The sequence below is a fragment of the Antechinus flavipes genome, chromosome 3 (genome assembly GCF_016432865.1).
Source record: "Antechinus flavipes isolate AdamAnt ecotype Samford, QLD, Australia chromosome 3, AdamAnt_v2, whole genome shotgun sequence".
NCBI lineage: Eukaryota > Metazoa > Chordata > Mammalia > Dasyuromorphia > Dasyuridae > Antechinus > Antechinus flavipes.
In genome coordinates this window covers 378237938-378248838 of record NC_067400.1, presented here as the reverse complement: position 1 = coordinate 378248838, position 10901 = coordinate 378237938, and the positions used below count along the sequence as shown (strand labels likewise).

At 34.6% G+C, this 10901-nt stretch overlaps 1 protein-coding gene across 1 annotated transcript in view; it reads right to left on the bottom strand.

The window, feature by feature from the left end:
- Positions 1–1672: 1672 nt before the first annotated feature.
- Positions 1673–10901, bottom strand: part of KIF5C (kinesin family member 5C) — a 203457-nt gene continuing 194228 nt past the window's right edge. Inside the window, exon 26 of the mRNA XM_051985841.1 lies at positions 1673–5806. The gene's annotated coding sequence lies outside the window, so the exon portion shown is untranslated. The remainder of the gene's footprint in view (positions 5807–10901) is intronic.

Here is a 10901-nt window from a genome sequence, read left to right as displayed (position 1 = left end):
TAAAAGTCCTAATCTCCTAAGCATTGTGTCTAAAGTCTAGAAGTCTAAAATATCTTATACTAGTCTAGCCCATAAGTACACCTCTTCATGAATTACTTTGCAGTTTTTCTGGCAGAGATACAGGAGTATCTTTGTATGAATGTAGGGATTTCAGAGGTCATATCTTGTCTACTTCCTTCATTTTATGGATGAAAAACCAACTGGCTGTCTTCTGTCTCAGACAGTTATTTTGCTCTGGGGTGATAATTCTTTAGGAATAGAAATTACTTCAATATAGTAAGTCTGCGAGACCTGGATTCCAGCTTGTACTCATATCATTAGCTAATTATGAGACATAGGAAAAGTTTCTTGATACTTCAGTTCATTTTACAGATAAGAAAATGGAGGCAAAGAGGGTTAAGTGACTTGCCTACGGTCACATAGCTTATGAGTGTCTGAGGGTAGATTTGAACTCAGAAACATGACTTCATGATTGCAGGAATGGTATTCTATCCCCTGAGCCATCTAGCTTCCCCAATTCCTTGGTCACTCCCTAATTAGCTGGGGTAGAGGGATTATACTGTTCTATGGATGAAGACTTCATTTTGAGTATTTCTTTCAAGGATGCACAGTCTAAAGATCATTGAGAAACAAGGAGAATGGTACTCAGGAAGGAGATTACAACTGAGAAAAGTTCCTGCACTTAAAACTTTCAATCAAGAAAAATGCAGAACCCCTTTGAAAGTAAAAGAATATGCCCTGAGCTTACCAAACTTTCTAATACAGGGGAAAAGTGGGAAGCCAGTTCATGTTGTTTCTATTAGAGAATCTTCTTTGTAAATCTTAGGAAGAAGAAAATGCCAGAGGGAAATCAGAATCTCATGGCTCAGGATGCCTTTGTAGAACACATTTCAATTTGATGTGTCACTATGATGATACATTCTACTTCTCTATGATTTATGGTATATAGAAGACAAATTGCAAGACTTGACCTGACATGAATACTAGAATTAAATCTGCCACTTATCTAATGCCAATGCAAACGTCACACATAATTGCCTTTGCTATGACTGGTCCAGTTCCACTTTCCCTTTGGGTATTCTAGTTTTAGAGTATTGATTCCAATGAAGAGCCCTAGCAGAGCTCAGCGTTGAAGGTAACAGGAAACCATGAAAAGTGAATACTGAGCATGAGGGTTATTCTGCTATACTGCAAAGCCATGTATTGTTGTTGCTGGTCCTTCTTTTTTGAAGAGCACCAAGACATCAGGAAGGTGAAACCGTGATTTAAGAGTGAATTAGATTTCAATGAAGGAAGGCAAAGTGACCAGCCTTACTTTCTCCTCCATAGTTATCTGGGTCCAGTGGTGAGATATTATAGATAAGGATAATTAGAGATGGCCCAAGATGCAGTGGGAATGTACGTGTGTTTGTGTGTCTTTGCCATGAATTACATGGAGTTTGGAGGCATGGAGTGAGGCGGGCAAGGAGGTGTGCCATTCCTTTTGGTTCTATAATTTGCTTTTTATCTGTTTCTATCAAATTGGTGATGTCATACAGTCTCAGCTTTCCAGAAAAATGTGATCCTTTGATATCAGCAAAATAATTTTTCTATTACAAAAATATAACATTAGTACTAAAATCTTAAGTGACAGCTCTTCTAGAATAAAATAAATCTAGGGAATCAGACAAGATAAATTTTAATTCAATTTTATTTTCCACTTTTAACATTTTTCAAATTATACATCATGCAGTCTGCCAGTGTATCCATACATCTTGAATAGCATCTTAGGACCTAAAAGATAAACAAAACTCATCCATGAGGCAGGGAAGGGTTATTTTCTGATCTTCTGTTAGATTTAATATATTAGAGCATCATTATTTGATGCAGATGATCATTTTCCCCCTTGTACCACCCAAAAAGTCTTTCCACATTTTTTCCTAAAATGAAAGCTATTGTACAGATACATAGAGCCCAAAGAATACACATCTGCAGTACACATTACACACTTTACAAACTAGACATGTATAATTCTACAGAATGCCACATTCCCCCATTATCTGCCCACACTGAAAAGTATTTAAAATTGATACACATTTTTTTTTATGAGTAAGAGAGAAATTTTATGGATTGTGGCTTCCTTCTATGGTTATTTGGCCCCCATCCAATACATTTTTAATATCCAAATTGTTAACACTATGTGAAGTAATTGGAGATTAAGAAGACTCTTATAAGATGACTGAAATACCCAGATTAAGAATATAAAAAGTAATTATTTTCCTCCTCATCTATGAAGTAGTTCCCCAAAATGTTTTCACTTTAGACTTTTGAATATCTATTATCTTCACACAAATGGAATCCAGAAATGGCAATCTGAATTTTCAGTTATTTTCATTTTCCTGATAGGAAAAAAGAGTTTCATTCTCATCTCCACACTATACTTATTTATCCTATCCTTGAAGAGAGACTACATTCAGTGATCATTATCTTTAGGGTTGGGGTTTTTTTTTTTTTTTTTTTTTTTTGGAAGCAGAGGAAAGCCCAGTGGCCATCTTAATCTATTCTAGGTAGACTTTATCTCCTCACTTGTCCCCCCAAATTACCATATATCCTAGTGGATTCCCCTCACATACACACACCCAATTTAGCATATATTTACCTTTAAAAGTTTTTAATAATCCTCCTTTCTCAGACTACTAAGCATTCCGTCATTCAACAAAACTAAAATAATAAATAGTAATTTGAAGAAATACATTTGTACAGAATTCTATAGTAACTGAGCAGCTAAACACATTTGGCATTAAACAAGATTTTTTCCCCCAACCATAAATCTTCAAGTCTAAAATGACACTTATAATTTAGCAAACAATTGTCCTGTATGTTAGGTTTTTCATTTGAAAGTAGATTGCATTTATTTAAACTACTTGACTATCCCCTTCTAATACCAAAACTCTCAAGAAATGGAATGAATTATAAAATTATTCACAGGAAAAAAGAAGAGGAACATATTAGCTTAAAACTGTATAAAACCTCAAAAGACAACTGTAAAATCCAAAGAGCAGAGATGTGGTTTACATTTGTGTACAAATTTAAAGCAGCAAAATACAAAATATTCAAGCAAATTCTGAAATTTAAAACTGAGATGTTTCCTTCAATAAGAAGGAAACAAAACTTGCAGAGCATTTGTTACTAAAGCTATTAAGACAAGTAAGTTATTACATAAATTTAAGTTTAATGCACAAGGCCTAGATTTAAATGTGAAATTTAATCAATTTGCTTTCAGCATTTCAGAAACACAAAGTTATCTTAGTGTCACAATATAAAAGTTAGTTTGGAGGTCTCATAAAATGTAAGCTAGGTGAACTGACTGGCTGATCAGCATCTAGCAGAATTATCTTCATGAGATATCAAAACCAACTTTTCTTATGAATAAAATAGCTTTGTGGGCTCTCCTTTTAATATCAAATAACTTGCATTCATGTATTGATGAAAAAAACATTTTTAATGGAAGTATTTTCATCACTTCCCTAGGCCTGCATTTTTTCAAATTAAAACCTTTTAATGGATTCATAATGTATACTAATAAACAACTGAGACCCCAAATTACTGGCCTCTGCCCATTTACACAAAATTAGTGCATAAAAAATAATACAACATACATCATGTACAATGACATTATGGCAATTCATTAATTGGCATTCTTCTCTAGGACTGATGTTTTAGGGTAGAAAAATCAGAGGCAACTTGGTACCTTGTTGCTAATACACATTTTAGCCACATGTAACTAAGTGATAAGGCGGCAATTTACCCTAGACTGGCCCCTTTAGAAAACTATAAATGTCAGTCTGACAGTCCTTTTTTCTAACAGTGTGTACCTTCAAGAAAACATGCAGGAAATGGGGGGAAATGAAACAATGCAAAGTGATGAACTTCATTAAATAAATACCAGAATTGTCTATCTCCCAACTTACTCTTTCCTCTCACTCCTCTGTCCCCATCAACATTTTTTTCCGTAACACTTACCCAATGAATAGGAAGCATATAAAAGATGCTAGGCTAGACAATCTTTAAGGAAAAAAGCTTGGATAGATCTAAGCTAAATAGCTGGAGGGTTTGAAGCCAATCCACAATCTTTCAGCTTGTTCTCTAGATGCTTATACATATGTCTACAACTAGACATGTGCAGAAACACACATCTAGCTGTTCCCAACCATCTGCCTACACACACCAACACTGATGACATCAATTTTATTCTACTGGTGATTGTAGCCAGGAATAACAAGGTTGATTTGCAAAGCTTGTGGCTGATAGCATAAGCATACTACCTTGTTCCAGGTCCATCTTGAACTATTACTGGCTGGTACAAACATATCCTAAAATGGATCACATACAAAACACAATAGCTAATTGTTGGATTTAGTAGCAAATTTGTCACAAAAAAATTGCAGCAAGCAAGAGTAACGTGTGTGTGTGTGTGTGTGTGTGTGTGTGTGTGTGTGTGTGTGTAGGAGGAGGAAAAGGGGAAGAGCAGAACAGGTTAATGAAACTTTGTTTGGCCACGTCACATTTTAATCTACACATGTGGAATTAAGGGTTTATAGGTGTGAATCCAAGGCAGCAACAAGCACTTACAAACTTTGCCTTCTCTAAACCCCATTTATACAAATTTCTTCCATTGTCATCTACTAAGAAGGAAATATCAAATCTATCTGGTACCAAAAGAAAAAACTACCAAAAAGAACCTTGGACTAAATAAATGAATTAGGACAACAGAATATCTATACAGAATACCTATACAGAATTACGCATTTACAGTCAGCTATGAAGATTTTTCCATTTTAATCTTTCTTTTCCAACTTCTTGTGATGTTCCTGAATTTGTTCAAGAACATCTTCTCCAAAATCTTCCTTAAAGAGAGCAGGAATCTTTTAATTCCACTTCTCTGTAGAACAGATTGTGGGGAAAGGCCTAGGGGCTGGGGAACAAAATTTTCCATTTCCATTGGTCAGATTTTGTAGCATTTTAAATACTTTTGATGGACTGACAGGTGAATCAGACTGGTCATTCCATTAGGAGGGGCCATTCACTTCAGGTACAATTGCAAGCAGATCAGACATGAATGCTATGACTTTCCATTTACATAGATGTGTTTGTGTGACCAAAATCTAGATCTCTACTAACAGATGGCTTTTTTTTCTGAATTATGAATAAATTGGCTTCATCTTTTAACAAGTACCATACCAAAGGGTTTATTATACAGATCCAAAGATTTCACCAAGATATTAAAAATGCCTCTTTGGGGAAATTCATTTCCGAAAAGTGTTCAGAATTAAAATTTTAAACCATATAGCAGCACATTTTTTCATCCCCTAAAAATATAAAGTAATATGTTTATTATACAGGAAACCAGACAGTCATGATGGAACACAATCACCTGCTTTATCTGGCGCTTGGCTATTGCAGTGTTACCTCGGATACAGAGAAGTGGGATTTACAGGCATGAGAGTACTGCTGAAAGGCTTGGTGCCAGCAAAGAAGCCTATAAATAAGGTAGCCAGCGCCATGAGTCAGTGGTAGAGATTCTAAGTAGTGAACCGTCTGCTGTCATCTAGGTGGAGATGGTAAATACATTGTTCAGGTTTCTGAGGGAAGGATGAGTCCAAACACACTTCTGTACACATAGAGATTCTACACAGTTCAAAATACCTGAAATTGATGTACTGCAGATGGCTGGAGGAAGCGTGTATAAAAGAAAATGGAGATCATGTGGGAGAAAAAAGGAATTGGTGAGTAAATGCAGTCTTTGACATGCTAAGTGAAGTCACATCTGAAAAGAAGAAGCAAAAAAGAAAAGAGAAGTAAACTTAGTGAAAGATGACTTTTAAAAAAATTCTTCTAAATTCTTCTTCATGTTTAGATACCTCCCCCCCATTCCCCAAGGCAAGTGGGAGAGGAAAAAAATACTTGACCCACTCAATACACTCAATTTTAACGTATTTTCCCTAAAAAACCCATTTGCTTTTGCTTTTAGGTAACACTTTTTGCATAAATTTCCTTGATAACTTATAAAAAGTAAATATGATAATAACAGCATAGCAGAGTTGCTAGCAGTCCTCAATACACCATTATCTCCCATGCCCAAGTAGGCGATGAGACACTGAATCCCAGAGGGAGGTAAAAGAAGTTGGAAGAATTCACAGCTGGATGCTGCAATGGACACTTGTTCCTAAAATGCCTCAGAGCCATCAAAAAAAAAAAATACAACAACCCAGAATTCAGTGCAGATCAACAAATGCTCAATATAAAACTCAATATAAAGAAATTCAAGGTTGTGAGGGACAAAAAGGCATTTTAGTAATAGTATAGTTTCCCAACTCAAGAAAAATTTTTTGCTTTTCTCATTTCTCATTCTTTCAAATATGTTGAGATCATATGATTGTTTGATTTTTAAAATTTTTGAAAGACATGATCATTGGACAATTCTAAATTAAACACTACTTAATGTAAATAAAACAAAAAGAAAACAAGCAGACACAGAACAAGATGAGTAGTATAGCATAACAGAGAGACAGCTGGTCCTGAAATCATAAAGTCCTAGATTCAAGTCTTAATTCTGACATATGCTGGCTGCGTGACTTTGAATAAATCACAACATCACTGTGCCCTGGCACCTCTAAAATATTCTAGGTTATAAAACATCGACAAACTTCCTTGAGAGAGGGAACTCCTCACTGGAAGATCCTCTTACTGATGAAATCAGAGACCTGATCCAAAAACAAAATCCATAAATGAGTCTTTTTCATACCAGTGCATAACCCTTCTAGAAACTTGTTCCTTCTAGAGCAAAATTCAGTGAATCAATAGCAAACAAACAAATTTAGAAGGTGAATAGAGTACTAATAGTAATTGTATAATATCCTTTTTGAGCTGACATCCAATAGATCCAAGAATGCTTTTTGAATTGAATCCCCATTTTTCTTTTCCTTATAAGTTCATTCTTCCCATCAAATTATGACTGAATTAATTGCATGTCATAATAGCTAAATAAAGCCCACTTTCCTGCTTGCTTAAGGGTGGGGAAGTGTTGGAAACATACCATAAATTTCAGGATTACAGGCCACACAATGATACATGACCTGCCTCTGTTTACACAGCAGGTATTAGATACACAAACCCAATACAAGTTGCTTCAATAACTTCAGCAGACCATGAAGAGGCATTATTTTCACTGTGAAGGCCCTTTCATTTGAATCCCTTTCTCCCCCACTCCTGCTCCTCTTATCCATACCAAAAAAACCAACTTACAAGATTCAACAAGTTTTAGCTATTATTATTATTACTTTTTTTTTTTGGGGGGGGGGGAATTGTAGCTTAGCACCATAAAGGAGAAACACATCCAAAGTGGCTAATAGTGAACTGGTTCAGGGTGATCTCAGGGAGAGGAAGGAAAAAGGAGAACTTCATTTTGTTTGAGGGAACTAAAAGTAAAAATTCTGTAATTCCATATTAGTAAAGAGCATTTGATTGAGATCAAATCCCAGCCTTATCACTTATCCGTGTCATGTCACTTGGGCAAGTCATTTCCCATTTCTGAATGTCATTATCCCCATCTTTAAAGAAGCTTGAATCAGATGACCTTTAAGGACCCTTCCAACTTGAAGCCTCTGAACTACAGTAATACCTGTAATACTTATGTTGCCCATCTTCAAATGCCCTCTGTGAAGGAAAGCTGAGACACATTTTTGACTGGGCTCCAGAACAAGACAGAGAAAGGTACTGAAATCACTATCCCTACACACTTTTTAAAACAGGATTGCCTCCTTTTTTCTAAATTATGTGGAACAAAAGTACCTCTGCCTGGAAGAAGGGAACTGGACTAGAGAATCTACTATAACATCTCTTCCTCATGGTAGTAGTGACACAGATTTGGAAGGAAATTAAAAGATTTATTTTTAAAGGGTAGGAAAGGTAAAGAAAGTAATTTTATACATGTTTTGCAAGAAAGACTTGTGAAAGATTTCCCCCAGACTCCGGGTACTGTAATTACTATAGATTAATCTTAGTCCAAACTGTATGTTTTAGCTTTCCTTTCACCCCATCCTATCACTTTATAAAAGCTACCAATTGGGCTTTACTTCTGCCACTGTTGAATTTAAGTAGATTTATACCATTGGAACAATTACAACCCATCTGCCAGGGTAATCTTCTTTGGAGGAATAATTTACTCATTATTTATTTGTGACTGTGAGAAAGATGAAAAATTTCTAAATAAATGTATGAATATTAAAATGGAAGTGGGCTGGGCTATTATACTGTAGACAAGATTAGAAATTAACCTTCTTCTAAGACAGTCATTCCTTTAAAAAAATCATCATGGTAAAATAGAAAGAGCACTGGCTGGACAGGCTGCAGACATGGGTTCAAACCTCCTCCCCCCTTATACTAGCTGTGTGATCATGGATATTTAAATTCTCTGAGCCTCAGTTTCCTTATCTGTAGAATGAGGATGTTGATCATGACTCTAGAAGACCAATGATGAATCACGCTTCCACCTCAATAGAGTTGAAGATATAGATGTGCAAAATGAGACATATATTTTCAGATGTGGCTAATGTGTTCAATTGGTTTGTTTGACTAAACTTATTTGTTATGAGAGATGGCTTTTTAGGGGGGTTGAAAGATTCTTATGAGGGGAGTGGAGCAATATTAATATCCCACTAAAAAGAGAGTCAATGAACCCTCTAAAATATATAGAATAGAAAAAAAAACTTCAGAAAAGAGACCTAGACAAGTGAAAGTTTTAGAACTACTGTTAAATTCATCATATACTTTAAAAGATCTAAAATGTATGTAACAGAGATTTGTAGTTTCATGTACAATTCTTTTTTTTTCCTGTTCTTCATACATAGAAGTGAGCATGTTTGTTGACATATGTCAAGCTCATAATAAAAAAGAAAATAGTATTTTAAAAGTAAAATGAATTATTCTGTTAATTTTGTTCATAGAAAATCCTTTCAATTTCATGCCACTGAAATAGCCTATTTCATTTTTTGTGATCATATTTATCTCTTGTTTAATTAAGAAATTAAACTAACTAAAAAGGCTACCTTATTTGATTTTCTTCTGATTTTTTTTAATGCTATGACCCTTAATATTCAAATCAAGTAACCATTATGAATTTACTGTGGCATAGGATATAAGCTGCTGGTCTAAATCTAATTTTAATCAGACTGCTTTCCTGTTTAAATAGCAAATCTTATCAAATGGGAAGTTGTCTTACCTAAGTAATTTTTATTTTGCAATTTTTTTGAACCCTGTATTATTGAAACTGTTTCTGATTTTTTCTTATTGACTACTTTTCTATGTTTTTACTATCAAAATTTTAATTATTGCTATTTTATAATGTAATGTGAGGTCTCAATACAATTCCTGGTTCATTCTTACTTTTTTTATTGTTCCCTTGACATTTTAGTATTTTTGTTCCTCCAAATAAATTTTGTCATTTTTCTCATGCTCACCTTGGTAATGTAATTGGTATAACACTAAATCTTAAATTAATTTCAGTAGTATAATCATTTTTATTATATCGATATGGAATAGCTGTGAGCACTAAATATTCTTTTTTCTTAAGTCATTACTTAAGGAGTGTTTTATAATTGAAGGAAACTTGTGTGAGAAAATATAAAGAGCTCTTGAGTGGGATGACCTCGATAAATTTCTCTTCAATATATATATTACCCATGTTACCACAAATAGGTCAATTAAGCTTCCTGTATATCTCATTCTCCTCATTCCTAAAATGGAAGCACTAGATCAAATAGCTTGTGAGGTTTCAGTCCATCTCTCAATGTGTGATTCTATGATTAAATGGCTTCTGAAGTCCCTTCCAAATATAGAACTATGATCCCTGAATCAATGCTACCCATATTTTTCTTTTACTATAGAAACATTCTCTTAATTCATCTTTCTTGATGCCTACTTACTCCTTTTTCATTCTAGCCTAATTATATATACTTCCATTGATGGTATCAGTATGGTCAATTATTGCTCAAGCTCAAAATCATAGAATCATCTTTGACTCTTCCCTTTCCCTCATTTTCAAATCCCTCATCCAGTCAGCCACCAAGTCCTAAGAATCTGTTTATTCCAATCTTTAAAATCTTTCCTCTTCAGGTACACAACCATTAATCCCATTTAGACTTCTTTTTGGAATATTTGAGAAAGCTTTAGGAGCATAGAGGGAAAACTTTAGAAGGAATTTCAGAGGCAAGCGACTCCAAACCCCTTTCATTTTAAAGATGGGTATACTCAGCTAGGTTAACTGATTCCCCAAAGTCACAAAAGTAGTAAGCATGAGTTGTAAAGCCTCTGATTGCAAAGTTAAGCTTTTTCTGTTGTACAATCTCTACTTTCAGTCTCTTCCTTTCTACAAGTGTCAACCACTAACAAATAGCACTGTATTTTGGTGAGTTCATTTCCTTGCTTAAAAACTACCAATGACTCCCTATTGCCTTCTGAATAAAAAATAAGCTGCTGAGTCTGGTTTTTAATGTCTCCCAAAGTCTCTCCAACCTGCTTTTCTAGTTTTATGTCATATAATTGATGCTCTTGCCAAAACTGACTGTTCATTTCTTGAAAGCATTTAAACTTTTGCTGTCTTTATTTTAATCTTCTCTTATACCTAAAATATACTTTCTGCCTTTTTTTCTTGCTGATTCTTCTAATCTCTCTTAATTCTAACATCTTCCTTCTGTTGATTATTAACTATGTATTCACTATATAGCTTGTTGATATGTAGCTGTTTGCATGTTTTCTTCTTCACTGTATTTTGAGCTCCTCAATGGTAAGAACTTTTTTTTTTTTTGCCTTTCTTTATATCCTCAGTCCTTGGCATAGTGTCTGGTATGTAATAGTACTTAATG